The following is a 12,534-nucleotide window of genomic DNA, read 5'->3' on the forward strand; positions in this document are numbered from 1 at the left end:
ACCCCCCTGTCCCCCACCACCACAACCACCCACCCCGATGCCCTGGATTCCGGGGCAGCAACCAGACACCAGGGCGTGCACCGACCCAGGCCACGGCAGCACGCCCGAGCTGACCGGCCCCCCCAGCCAGGCCGACCCCCTCACCCTCACGGAAGGGGAGAGCCCCGAGGCACCAGGGCCCCCAGCCACACCCGCCCCAGGACACCCCGGCCGCCCGGGCATGAACCGGCACCCGCCGACCCTGGCCCCCCGGAGCCCCCGCCCCACCACTGCCAGACAGCTCCAACAACCGGCGGCCCCCCCACCCCCAATCCAAACCAAACACGAAGACAGCCCCCAGCGAAGCAGCCCAGATCCCGACCCCAAGACAGCGCCAACCACCCGCAGCCATCAGGCCCCCCCACCAACCACCGACCCTCAAAGAGGAGAGGCCCTCATCTTCCCCTTACATTAAGTGATGGAGCTGATCACAGGGGACCAGAGGGAACCAGATTCAGCTGATTGATCCTCTGAACAGACAGACATTGTCTCCAAGCTAATATGATCTAATAGAAGATTCTTAAACTGCCTGTTACTCAGATTATTTCTGGATTTCCAATTTACAAGGATAGTTTTCTTTGCGATGCACAAGATGGTGAGAACCATGTAGACAGAGTTTATTGACATGTTAATTTCACCCAAATCACCTAAAAGGCACAGTGTGGGAGTTGCAGGAATATTACATGTGAACCATGTTGACAGGTCCTCACACACCTGAAGCCAGAACCTCTGCACTGGTGTGCAGGACCACAAGGCATGGAGGTAGCTGTCAGTCATGTTATCATTGTAATGTGAACAGATATCAGATTGTGATAGACCCATCTGGAACATCCTTCGTCCTGTATAATGAATTCTATGCAGAATTTTGAATTGCATTAGTTGTATATTTGAATTCTTTGTCATTTTGAAAGTATTTAAACATATTTGTGACCATGCATTTTGGTCAAAGTTGTTAGATAAGTCAGCCTCCCATTTTAAGATCGGAAGGAAGATTTCATCTTCTACCTTTGATAATATTTTATATATCTTTGATAGCAACTTAGGGGAACTGAGGTTTAAGAATTCTTCGACCCGGAGAGGTAGCTGTCCCTGCAATTGATTAAAGGTATACTTTTTACCTATGATAGATTTAAGTTGATGATATTCTAAAAATGCTGTGCTGCTGATTCCATATTGTGAGATGAGAGTATTGAATGATAGAAAGTTGCCGTTTTCAATGATATGTTCAAGCTGGCTGATTCCTTTATTTCTCCACTGAGTGAAGTTTATCATCTTTTTGTTTTGCAGGATGTCCGGGTTGTTCCAGATGGGTGTGAGTTTACACGGGATCAGAGAAGATTTGGTTAGCTTTAGAAAGTCCCACCAAGCCATTAAAGAGGAACTGATGTTGACACTTTTAAAACACTGATGGGATTTGATGGTGGGACTGATGAATGGCAGGTCAGAGATGACTAGATCCTCACATAATGCTTGCTCTCCATCCAGCCATGGCTCATCTAAATTGTTAGGTTTAAGCCATTTGGAAATATATTGCAGCTTGCTGGCTATGAAGTAATTACTGAAGTTAGGCAAGTCTAGTCCACCTCTGTCTTTAGTCTGTTGTAACGTCTTTAAACTGAGTGATTTGAACCAGCCAGATGATGGTTTGGTTGGTATCATTGAAAATAAATAGTTAACCTTAGGTAAAGTCATCATTTTAATGGTGGCAACCCTCCCCATAAGAGATACAGGTAAGCGTCTCCACCGTAAGAGGTCATCCTCTATTGATTTCAGTAACGGAACATAATTTAGTGTTGAAAGTTCTGATATCCTTGGAGAAATGTTTATGCCTAAATATCTAATGTTTCCAGACTGGATTGTAGCATTGGGTATACTTTGTAAATCACAGTTTATAGGCATGGCTGTAGTCTTAGACCAGTTGATAGAATAGTCAGATATTAGTGAAAATTTGTCAATAAATGTGATTGTCTGGGAGATAGAAAATGGAGAGTTCTGCAGGAAAAGCAATACATCATCTGCATAAAGACTTATTTTATGTTCTATCTTATTGTTAGCCAGGATCCCTCTGATGTCTTTATTTTGTCTTATAGCAGCTGCCAGAGGTTCGATAAAGATGGCAAACAGTGAGGGAGAGAGTGGACAGCCCTGTCTGGTTCCTCGCTGCAAACAGAAGCTTGGAGAAGTCTGCTCGTTAGTCTTCACACATGCAGCTGGGTTGTTATATAAGATTTTAATCCAATCTATGAAAGACGTTCCAAACCCAAATTTGGTTAATATTCCAAATAGAAATTTCCAATTTACTCGAATGAATGAATGAAAAAGGGAGCCGACATGGTCCAGAATTCTTCATAGAATTCTGCTGGATAGCCATCTGGACCTGGAGCTTTATTGTTGGGCATATCCTGCAGAGATTTATGGAGTTCATCCATTGAAAGAGGAGAATCCAACAATATTCTATTTTCATCTCTCAATTTTGGAAGGTTAATATCATTAAAAAAAGTATTAATTTCCTCATCTGTTGTGTCTATTTGTGATCGGTATAATCCTTGATAGAAATCTCTAAAGACATTATAGATCTTGTCCGGGTCATGGCTGATGTTTCCTTCAGAGTCTTTAACAGCTGAAATCGTGTTTTTCTCCTTGTTTGTTTTTAACTGATTCGCCAGGAATCTTCCAGATTTATTACTATGCTCAAAGTTCTCTAAACTGAGTCGTTGGATCAGGAATTTAGTTTTTTTGTCTAGAATTTCATTCAGTTCAAGTTTAGCTTTCCTTATATCCTTCAGTATGTTCTCTTGTGGGGAGACATGATAAGCCTCCTCCAGCGATTTAATTCTTAATTCCAATTCTAAAGTTCTTGAAGCATCTTTCTTTTTGTTGTGTGAGGAGAAGGAAATTATTTTTCCCCTCAACACCGCTTTCCCTGCCTCCCAAAGAACACATGCTGAAGTATCTGGCAAGTCGTTATTTTCTAAATATATAGACCATTCTCTTGTTAGATAGTTAATAAACTCTAGATCTTTAAGTAATGATGTATTAAATCTCCAGTTTCTAGTTGGTGGTTTATTCTTCTTATTTCTGGGAGTAAATGAAACTGGTGCATGATCACTTATGATGATGGGATGAATTTTGATTTCTGAGATGTCATTCATCAGTGTGCTGCGAGTTAAGAAATAATCTAATCTAGAGTAGGAATGGTAAATGGTAAAATGGTAAATGGACTACACTTGTATAGCGCTTTTTACCCTGCATGACAGAGCCCAAAGCGCTTCACACTGCAATATCACATCACCCTTTCACACCATACTCGGTGGTGGTAAGCTACTATTGTAGCCACAGCTGCCCTGGGGCAGACTGACGGAAGCGAGGCTGCCAATCTGCGCCATCGGCCCCTCCGACCACCACCAACCATTCACTCTCACAACTTTCATACTAGGCAAGGTGGGTGAAGTGTCTTGCCCAAGGACACAACGCCAGTTTTACGCCTGCGGGAGCGGGGATCGAACCACCAACCTTCCGGTTATAAGACGACCCGCTCTACCAACTGAGCTACTGTCGCCCCTGGTGAACTGAAGAGAAGAATGTGTATTCTCTTGCAGTGGGGTGGTGAGAGCGCCAGGCATCGCAAAGACCAAAATCCTTCATGTACTGTTTCACAGTTTCTGAGGATTGCCAGAGTCGTTGACTTCCTGTGGTACTCAGTCTGTCCAATTGTGGGTCAGAAACCATGTTGAAATCCCCTCCTATAATCAATGTGTGACCTGAGTGATCATCCAGTGAGGAGAAGAGGGAGTGAAAGAAGGCGGGATGGTCAACATTAGGTCCATACACGTTAGCAATGCAGAATTTAACATTCTGGATAGATAATGTGATAATAACAAATCTGCCTTCTGGATCTATGATTGAACTGTCAGTAGAGAAGTTTAACCTTCTCCTGATAAGAGTTGCTACTCCTCTTTGCCTGGAATTGTAACAGGCTGAGTACACCTGTGGAAACTGTGTTGATCGGAGAAGATCTACTGATGAGTTTGTTAAATGAATTTCCTGTAATAACACAATGTCTGCCTGCAACTCCTGAAGCCGTTGGGTAATTTTTAATCTCTTTTCCCTTGTACCAGCCCCACGGATATTCCAGGAAACGAAATTGAGAGTGTTCATGACTAGACAGCTATGAGTGAGACTGTCAGAGGAAAACAAGAAGATTAAAGAAACGGTGATCCATCTCCAGGCCAGGAGCATGAGGGACTGTCGTGGAATTTTATTTAAAAAAAGTATCCTAGGCCAGTCACGGTGCAAAAAAACCCCACAAACATATATTCCAGAAAAAACGTAAAATCCTCAAGTATATCCATTCTTGGTTCTTGAAGTCTTCCATCGTAGTTCTCATCAGAAAAATCAGGCAGAGTCAGAGTCAGAATGCAAAAGGAGGACTTTATTCCCAAAAACACCTCCTGGCAGCCAGGTTGACCAAAAGAACTGACGCCCCGATCGCTCTCCGCTCCATCTATTTATACTATTTCTTGGGGGTTCGTTGCTGCTTAATTAATTCTCCTTCAAGACACAATTGTTCAAACATTCGTTGAGTCTCCTTCAACACACAATTGTTCAAACATTCGTTGAGTTTCCTTCAAGACACAATTGTTCCCCCCTCCCTACAAAGGTCACTGTCCGTGACCCCTTAGGAGGCCCTCTTAGCCTCCAAGTCTCCAGATGCCAGGTGTTGTGCAACAAATCATAGTGTCACATTTCTTGTCCAATGAGCCTCATTTACACCAGAGGGAGACAGAGAGACAATTGACCTGTCGTCTTAACTTTAGAAAAAACAAACTGTCCAGCTGCCAAGAGGCTGCCGTAAAAATGAAAAATGGCAGGCTGGCGAACAGAAAAAGGATACATGTCTTTTCTACACCTGCGTCTACTAGCATACTATAACTAACAGAGACATGCATTACATGAACAATAGTAAATAACATAATATAATAAGCATGATGTAAAGAATATTATAAAATTATTCAACATTTCCCCCCTTTGAGACTAACAAGTCTCATACTACACCACTACAACTAATCAACTACAAATTCTTCATAGCAAACATAAGCATTTGTCTGTAAGCGTGTAACGGCAGTATTTAACTGCGGCACATCTTGCACCTTTTCAAAAAGGTTATGTGGTTTCAGCACACACGTATGAATATACTAAATCATCTACATAAAATGATTAATAACATGATACACATTCCCATAAATGATCAATACTAAGATTATATGACTAACTTCATACAGAGATTATACTACTAACGGTTAACCATCCACTATCAATCAATCTCCTGACTGAACCTTCCCCAACAGAGGGATACAAGCAGCAGTACACTACTCAGTGAAGCTTGGGGTATTATTGGGTGCTGCGGGAACCCAATCTTGCTGCCAGCGGAAATGTCGAAGAGCAAATCATCTTTTGCAAGTGGCAAGTATTGACGCACACAGTTACGTGGTGTATCTTCCAACACCTGACCATCTTTCATCATTTCTCGTACATCATTCAAAGGCATGGTGGCAAGGTCCTTCCGAGTATAAACACAAACTTTCAGAAACCAGGTTCCTACACGAGCGTTGGTGTCACTGTCGCTGACGTCACTGCCGTCAGATGATATTGGGTCATAGGTTGGGGAGAGAGGTGTCTCCCTGGCTTCTCAGGGGTCCGAGGACCCGTGTGTGTGATCGGCGTCCCTTGCTCCTGCGATGGAGCACATCCCTGCATCGTCATAAAGGGAGGGGAGGTGAGGAGAGGGTCTCAGGAACTGGTGACATAGGTTGGGAGGGGATGCTGGTAGTAGGTCCTCGGAGGCTGATAGCAGCATGGAGGTGGAGCCCAGTACACGCCGGTGGACTCTTGTGGACGAAGTCTGCTGGGTTCTGGTTGTAGATCCTCAATCGTCAGATGCCATGGGGCAGGCTCCATCTGGAAGACACTGTTCGACGTCCTCTCCCCTGTTTGGTCTCAAGTCATCGATGGTATGTTGTCCAACAGGAGTGCATTCCTGTCAATATTGCTCTTCACCATGATTTTCCCTATAAAGACAAATAACCCATTAAGCATTCTCTAATGGTATCCACCATAGGCACATTGTAACCTTTTTCATTTTTTTTTCATTGTTTTCCATACTACCCCTATCTGGAGTTCTCCAGAAGTAGCTAGCACTCCACCTATTGTGGGGTGAGGTAGCGTAGCAACCTTACGGTCACAACAACCTATTGGTTGTGTTAAACTTTTTCATAATCTATATCTTAATGGTCCTTCTCCTGACTCTAGATCTCCAGAGCCTATTTGTTTCTAACTTAGTTGAATCCTAACTGAATCACTTCCTTTGCCTACTTGGTAACAAACCTCTACTCGTAGTTTTTTTGCTGCTTTGTTTGGAGATCAGTCTTTAAGATCTTATTTCTGTCTGGCTGCGCCTAATCTGCAGGGGAGGCGTCATCTTTTCCCTTCCTGTAGCCGCCTCTTCCCTGCGTGGAGGTATTACCTTCCCCTCCCAGCTCAGGTGGTGTCTGCTGATGCTTTGAGGGCGGTCTGTCAGCCCTGCAGCAGTAGTTTCAATAGAAACAAACAGTCTTACCCTCGATGTCCTGTGCAGTGCGACTTGTTCAGGACAACTTTGAATGGACCTCCTCATCTCAGTTGGTTCCATTCCCTCTGAAACCTTTTATGTATACCTCCTCTCCAGATCGCACTCATTCTAGAGATGGTGTGATTTCAGCCTCTCCGTCTTCTTTGGCCCCTTTTACCTGTTGAAAAATCACCTTACAAATACAGGACAATTGTTGAACATAACTTCTCAGCTGTTCACGAGATAGACCTTCATAAAGTCCCTTCAAAAAAGGTACATGCATGGGTCTCCCTATACATATTTCATACAGTGTTAGATGGGTTAGTCTGTTAGTTTAGTTAGTTTGACAACACTTAGCAAAACATTCTTAGACATCTTAGTTTGTTCTCTCTGTTTGCTATGAACTTAATTCCCTTAGATTTCAAAATTCCATTTGCTCATTCAGCTGTTCCCTGCAACTGTTGGTTATATACATCCAAATGTCTGCTTGATCCCAAGTATTTTCTAATACGTTTTATTACCTCCACCACAAAGTGGGATCCATTGTCTGAACTACATGTGTCAGGAAACTAAACCTTAGGAAAAACCTCTCTACACAAAACTTTGCTACAGATCCACTGTCTGGTGCATGGGTTGGTACTGCTTCCACCCATCTGCTGAAACGACATATTACCACAAGAATATATCGCATGTATCCAATTCTTTGATTCATATCTACAAAATCTATCATCAGATGATGAAATGGACCGTCTGGTGGAGGAATATGCGCAATAGGTGCCGAAAAAGATTTCCTTGTATTATACTGAGCACATACTTCACATTCATGCAGCACTCGATCGACTGTGGGTGCCAGAAATGGTGACCACCAAACATCTCTTAAGTATCTTAACACTTCCCCCCTTGCGCAATGGTCCTGACCATGCGCATTCCTAATAGCACAGCGTAGCAGAGACAGTGGCAAGCCACACCGTTTTTCCTTGCAGGACTGCCTTGTCCTGTGCTGCTATAAGAAAAGATAGAATAGTTAAGGTTTTACAATCAACTGCAAACAGTATGGGGCACATACTTACCCCTGCTGCCTTTTTTCCTCTTCATCAGTTAATTGATTACCTTTAGCTATTAAGTTGTTTGGCTTTTGATTGGCAGGGCATTCAATCACTGTAACTGCCATCGAAAGTAACATTACTTGTAAGAGTTTGGCAATTTCATCTGCATGGGTATCCTAAAAGCCTTTATTTCTGCCAATTGGGCAGAGCATGGTTTTCTCAATTTAGTACTTCCAAAAAGGTGCCATCTGGCTTTAGTTCAATTATGGCAAAACCCACATGGTTGTCCATGGCATCCTTAAAACAAGATCCATCCATAATTAAAGTCACATCAGCCATTATTGGTTGGTTGTGTAAATCATCACATTCCCTCATAAAGTTATCTGTTTCTTGTTTACAGTCATATTGGATACCATCATCAGGAGTTACCATTTTAGTGGCAGGATTCACCGCGGCGCACCGCTGGATTGTGAGCTCAGGAGCATCAAGAATAACTTCATTACCTAGAACTGGTGCCGACTGCAGGTCCTTTTTCACGTTTAATTGGTCTGCAGCTTTTTCAGTGCACGTAATGGAGCGTTTATTTTTTCCTTTCTTTTTTTTCCTTTTCTTTTTCCAGCATAGTCAGTTATCCATGGATGGTCATATCCAGTCATCCCCAGAAAGGAAAGCATTTGTCCTACTGTTTGTGGCTGCAGAGCTTGAGTTATAGCCTATATCTGATGGAACTATGTTCCTCTTTCCTATGTCATCTACATACTGTATTACTGTGCTTGCAACATCTAACTGCTGTAAGTTTCAGGCTAGTATTCTATTTAATACTGATGGACTTTCTACATAACCTTGTGGAAGTCGAGTATACGTATATTGTTGTTTCTGATATGTAAAAGTTAAAAGATACTGTGACTCCTTATCTATCGGCATACTGAAAAATGCAGAACAAAGATCTATTACCTTATACCATTTAGTATCTGGTGGGACATTTGATAACAACGTATGTGGATCAGGGACAACGTAATTGGATCAGCATCGACAATGGCATTGACAGCTCTTAAATCATTAACCTATCATCTGTAGAATTGGGTTTTTTGATTGGAAGATTGGTGTGTTACATTAACTTTTTGTTTTAACTAGCACTCCCATTTCTAGTAATCCATTTATGGTTGGTTCAATGCCTTTGATTGCATGTTGCTTCAATGGGTACCAATTTCTGTATGGCAGTCGATGGGTTTTACTGATTTGACTCTTCCCCCATCAGTCTTATGTCTTGACCATACTTCCAGTGACACTTGTTGGAGAATTAGCTCTTCGTCTTCTTCGAGAGTTGACTGAAGTTCTCCATCTGTCTGATCCAGTAGATCAGGGTTGTTGGTTTTTTCCCCCTCTGGTTGTTGGCACATCATAGTGCTTGATTCTTCCATTTCCTTGTCAGGGAAATCAACATACCCCTTCTGGTATGCACATCATAGTTGACTTGTAGTTGGCATAAAATTGTTGGCTCCATCTATCTTGAAAGATCATGGGTTTTTTTATGCCATGGGTCTTCAGTCCGGTCTACAGCATCAGGCATAGCTGTAGAGGCCTATACATGATCCATAGATACTACCGCAGCCTCCGCAGATGAACTCATTGCAGCGTGGTTGGCATGTCATCTGTCTCCACTGTCTGCAGAGTCTCTTCTTCCCCAGCAGGCGTCTCTCCTCTGCCTGGCAGTTGGCTGTGTATCCCCCCTTCTCATCCCTCTTCTTGGAATTTGATCGGTGGGTGGAGCTATTAGGAGCTGTGGGCCTGGCGGGTGTCAGCTGTCTCCGCCTCCCGTCCAGCCAAATCCATTGCAGCATTCCTTGCTCTTGATTTACTATCACCACTTGCTTGCTCTGTTCTCCAAGTTGCATTGCTGTCCATTTGTTTGTCAGTTCTTTACTCAGATCTTCTTCTCTTCTATTGCTGAAATTTTCATCTTCATAATGCTTGATCTTTGATGCCATTTCATCACAACATTTCTCATCAAAGACTCCTAGTGGCCATTTTGCCCCTTTGGGAGTTCAGTTGTTCTATTTTCTTATACATTTTAGAATTTCTTTTTCAAATTTTGGGTGCTGTCATATTAGTACCTGTTCCTCCCGTTGTCTCTTGATCCATTTTAAATCCCTTGACTCTTTCCACACAGCTTCTGTGTCTGCAGGGATAGTTTATATTAGTACAATAAATTATTTATTTATTTATTTATTTTTTAGAACTGCTGTTCTCAATACTAGTTCTCTAATATAATCATTAGGCATGCTGCGGTTCTCGGTTTTGAACCAAACCCTTCTGTTCGCCATACATAGATCAATTCGCCTATAAACCACGGTCTGTCGTTGCTTAATTAATTAATTTCTTACAGCTGGCCACCTACTTGTAGACCAGATCTCTATGTCTGTCTGCCTGCATAAATAAGCACTCTGCTAAGGAAATCCCCACCCTGTGAGTAGCTGTCCAATCACTGTCTCTTCCACACCCCCCTCCTGCCTATGTGTGAAATCTGAGCCAGAGGAGCAAGAGGAGCTCTCACCTACAGATCATAAATCACCCGTTTCAGAAAGCCATGGCGAGTGGAGGAATGGAGAAGAACGAGAAGGAAAAGTTTGTTGAGGCATTTTTAAATTTAAATCTGTGTATTTTCTCATGTAGTTACATTCAAACCTTCAAAAAAAGAAAAGAAAATACATTTCGTTTAAAGTCTTTTTCTCTCTCTCTTTTTTTTTTTTTTTTTTTCAGAATGCAAAAATACATACTGAAATAAAACCGTAAGCCTAAACTGAGATACGAACCAATCCGTGGAAAACCTGTTACCCTTTCATGGAATGACTGATATCCAACCATGGATTTTACTGCCAATCCGTGCCGTAATAGATTACTTAGCAGCAAAGTGGCCCGTCTTGATGGTGCTTCACTTCAGCTGCGAAGATAACGCATCCAGCCCCCCTGCATTCCAGCAGCTCCTGATCCCCGTGTCCAGAGCACGTCGGGGAATTCCCCCTGTACTTGTTAGAATAACACATCTGGTCAAATGCCACAGTTTTCTGAATGATTTCCTGCCGATTTTGCCACAATTCAACTTCAGTTTTCGTTTTTATATCTACATTCTATCCAATAATAAGTTATTTCATGCATCTCAATATCTCTCCTATGTTCTCAGGAGAGTAATAAATACTCCTTATCACTGCTGCCTCTACTCACTAGCAGTCACTCCCCTCGGTTGACTCTCTTCTCAGCGTACTCTTTCAGCCCTGTACTAAAGGGTTCTAAATTCGATCCATTATTTTCTGCCATCATCCCAAATACAATTTCCTATCTATAATTATCCATACCCGTCTCATAAAAAACTTTAACGTCACAAAAGCTGCAGTATTTAAATAAAATACTCTTTAATCGTCTCATTTGAAGGCAAACCTGCTGTAACTTTTCCACCTTCTCAATTTAGTCAGTCTTCCTTTTCTGTCTATTTACACTATTTATATCATTTTGCTAAAATACCCTATGATTACATGCGCATTTTATTTACATATGTACTTTTCTTGGCCAAAGTTTCTGCTCCTTTTACCATCTGCTCTCCTTCAAACTCTCACAGACAGTCTCATACGCACAGTCACCCCTTCTCCTTTCCTCACATCTTTCTAACACTCACTTGCTCTTTTTACACACACTCTCTTAGACATAGACACAATTACCTCCTCCGCGTCAGAAGGCTTTTTGTTTTACAACCACCCTTTCAGCCCCAAAATTCGCTTTGACGGTCCAGCTCACAGCTGAGCCGACAAATTGACCTTTGGCGGTAACCGCAGTTGGGACAGATCCATCCGTGCTTGACCCTCTCCTGGTCTTGTGTACACTTTCTCTCCTCTCCTGTTAGAAGGCTTACTGGTTTACAACCTACGCTTCAGACCCAGAGTTCACTTTGACAGCCCAGTCTCTCAGCTGAGTCAACAAATTAACCTCTCATAGGTTGGACCGGCCGTCCGTAAGGGACCCTCTCCCCTCTTGGAAGAATTTATTTATGGCAGAGATTACCCATTCAGCCCTAAGGTTAAATTACACAGAAACAACACACTCGTATCCAAAATAGTATGGAGTGCTATTTGCTTAGAACAACTTCGGCAACCATCCACACATAAAAATTATGAGTAATTGTTACCTTAATTATTTCCAAATAAACATCACTTAACTGCAAAACTCTCTTTTTTGTTTTAATAAAGATCACTAAAATTTTAAAGTACTTAATCTTTTCTAAAATTGCCTAAAGTATTTTCCTTTAATTTGGTTGAGTAAATAATGTGTGTTATTCAACCAAGCAAACCTGCATGCATTTTACTCCATGTAAAGTTTAGAACATTATCTAAAGTATTGATTTACAGTTGTTCCTGTCTAACAAACCCTTAGCGGTATCCGCATCCCCACACTGGCGCCTACTCCCCTCTTAGAAGTATTATCCTCAAGCGGCTCCTGCCCTTATACTTAGCCGACCCTTCTCTAGCCGCGGTGTCACTTCCCCCTCAGAAGTTAAGACACATAGCAGCCTGAAGACAGTCCGCGCATGCAAGCGGCCCCTTTTTACCCTTAGCTCTTTCTGCACCATGGTCGTTACTCTTATGCAATTTGGTCGTTTTTTGCATTCTGACTCCGAACTCCCCCTCTGAATTTCTTTTAAATCAAATTTTCTTTTTATCTTTAAAAATCACTTTTTAACTTTAACTGGGTTCTTTTGGATTAATTTAATCCGGTTTTAGATTTCACCTGGGCAGAGACCAGACATAAGCACACAAAAAATTTAGATGCAGAATAAATTAATCTGCTTACCTC

Source organism: Salarias fasciatus, chromosome 5, assembly GCF_902148845.1.
Source record: "Salarias fasciatus chromosome 5, fSalaFa1.1, whole genome shotgun sequence".
Taxonomy (NCBI): Eukaryota; Metazoa; Chordata; class Actinopteri; order Blenniiformes; family Blenniidae; genus Salarias; species Salarias fasciatus.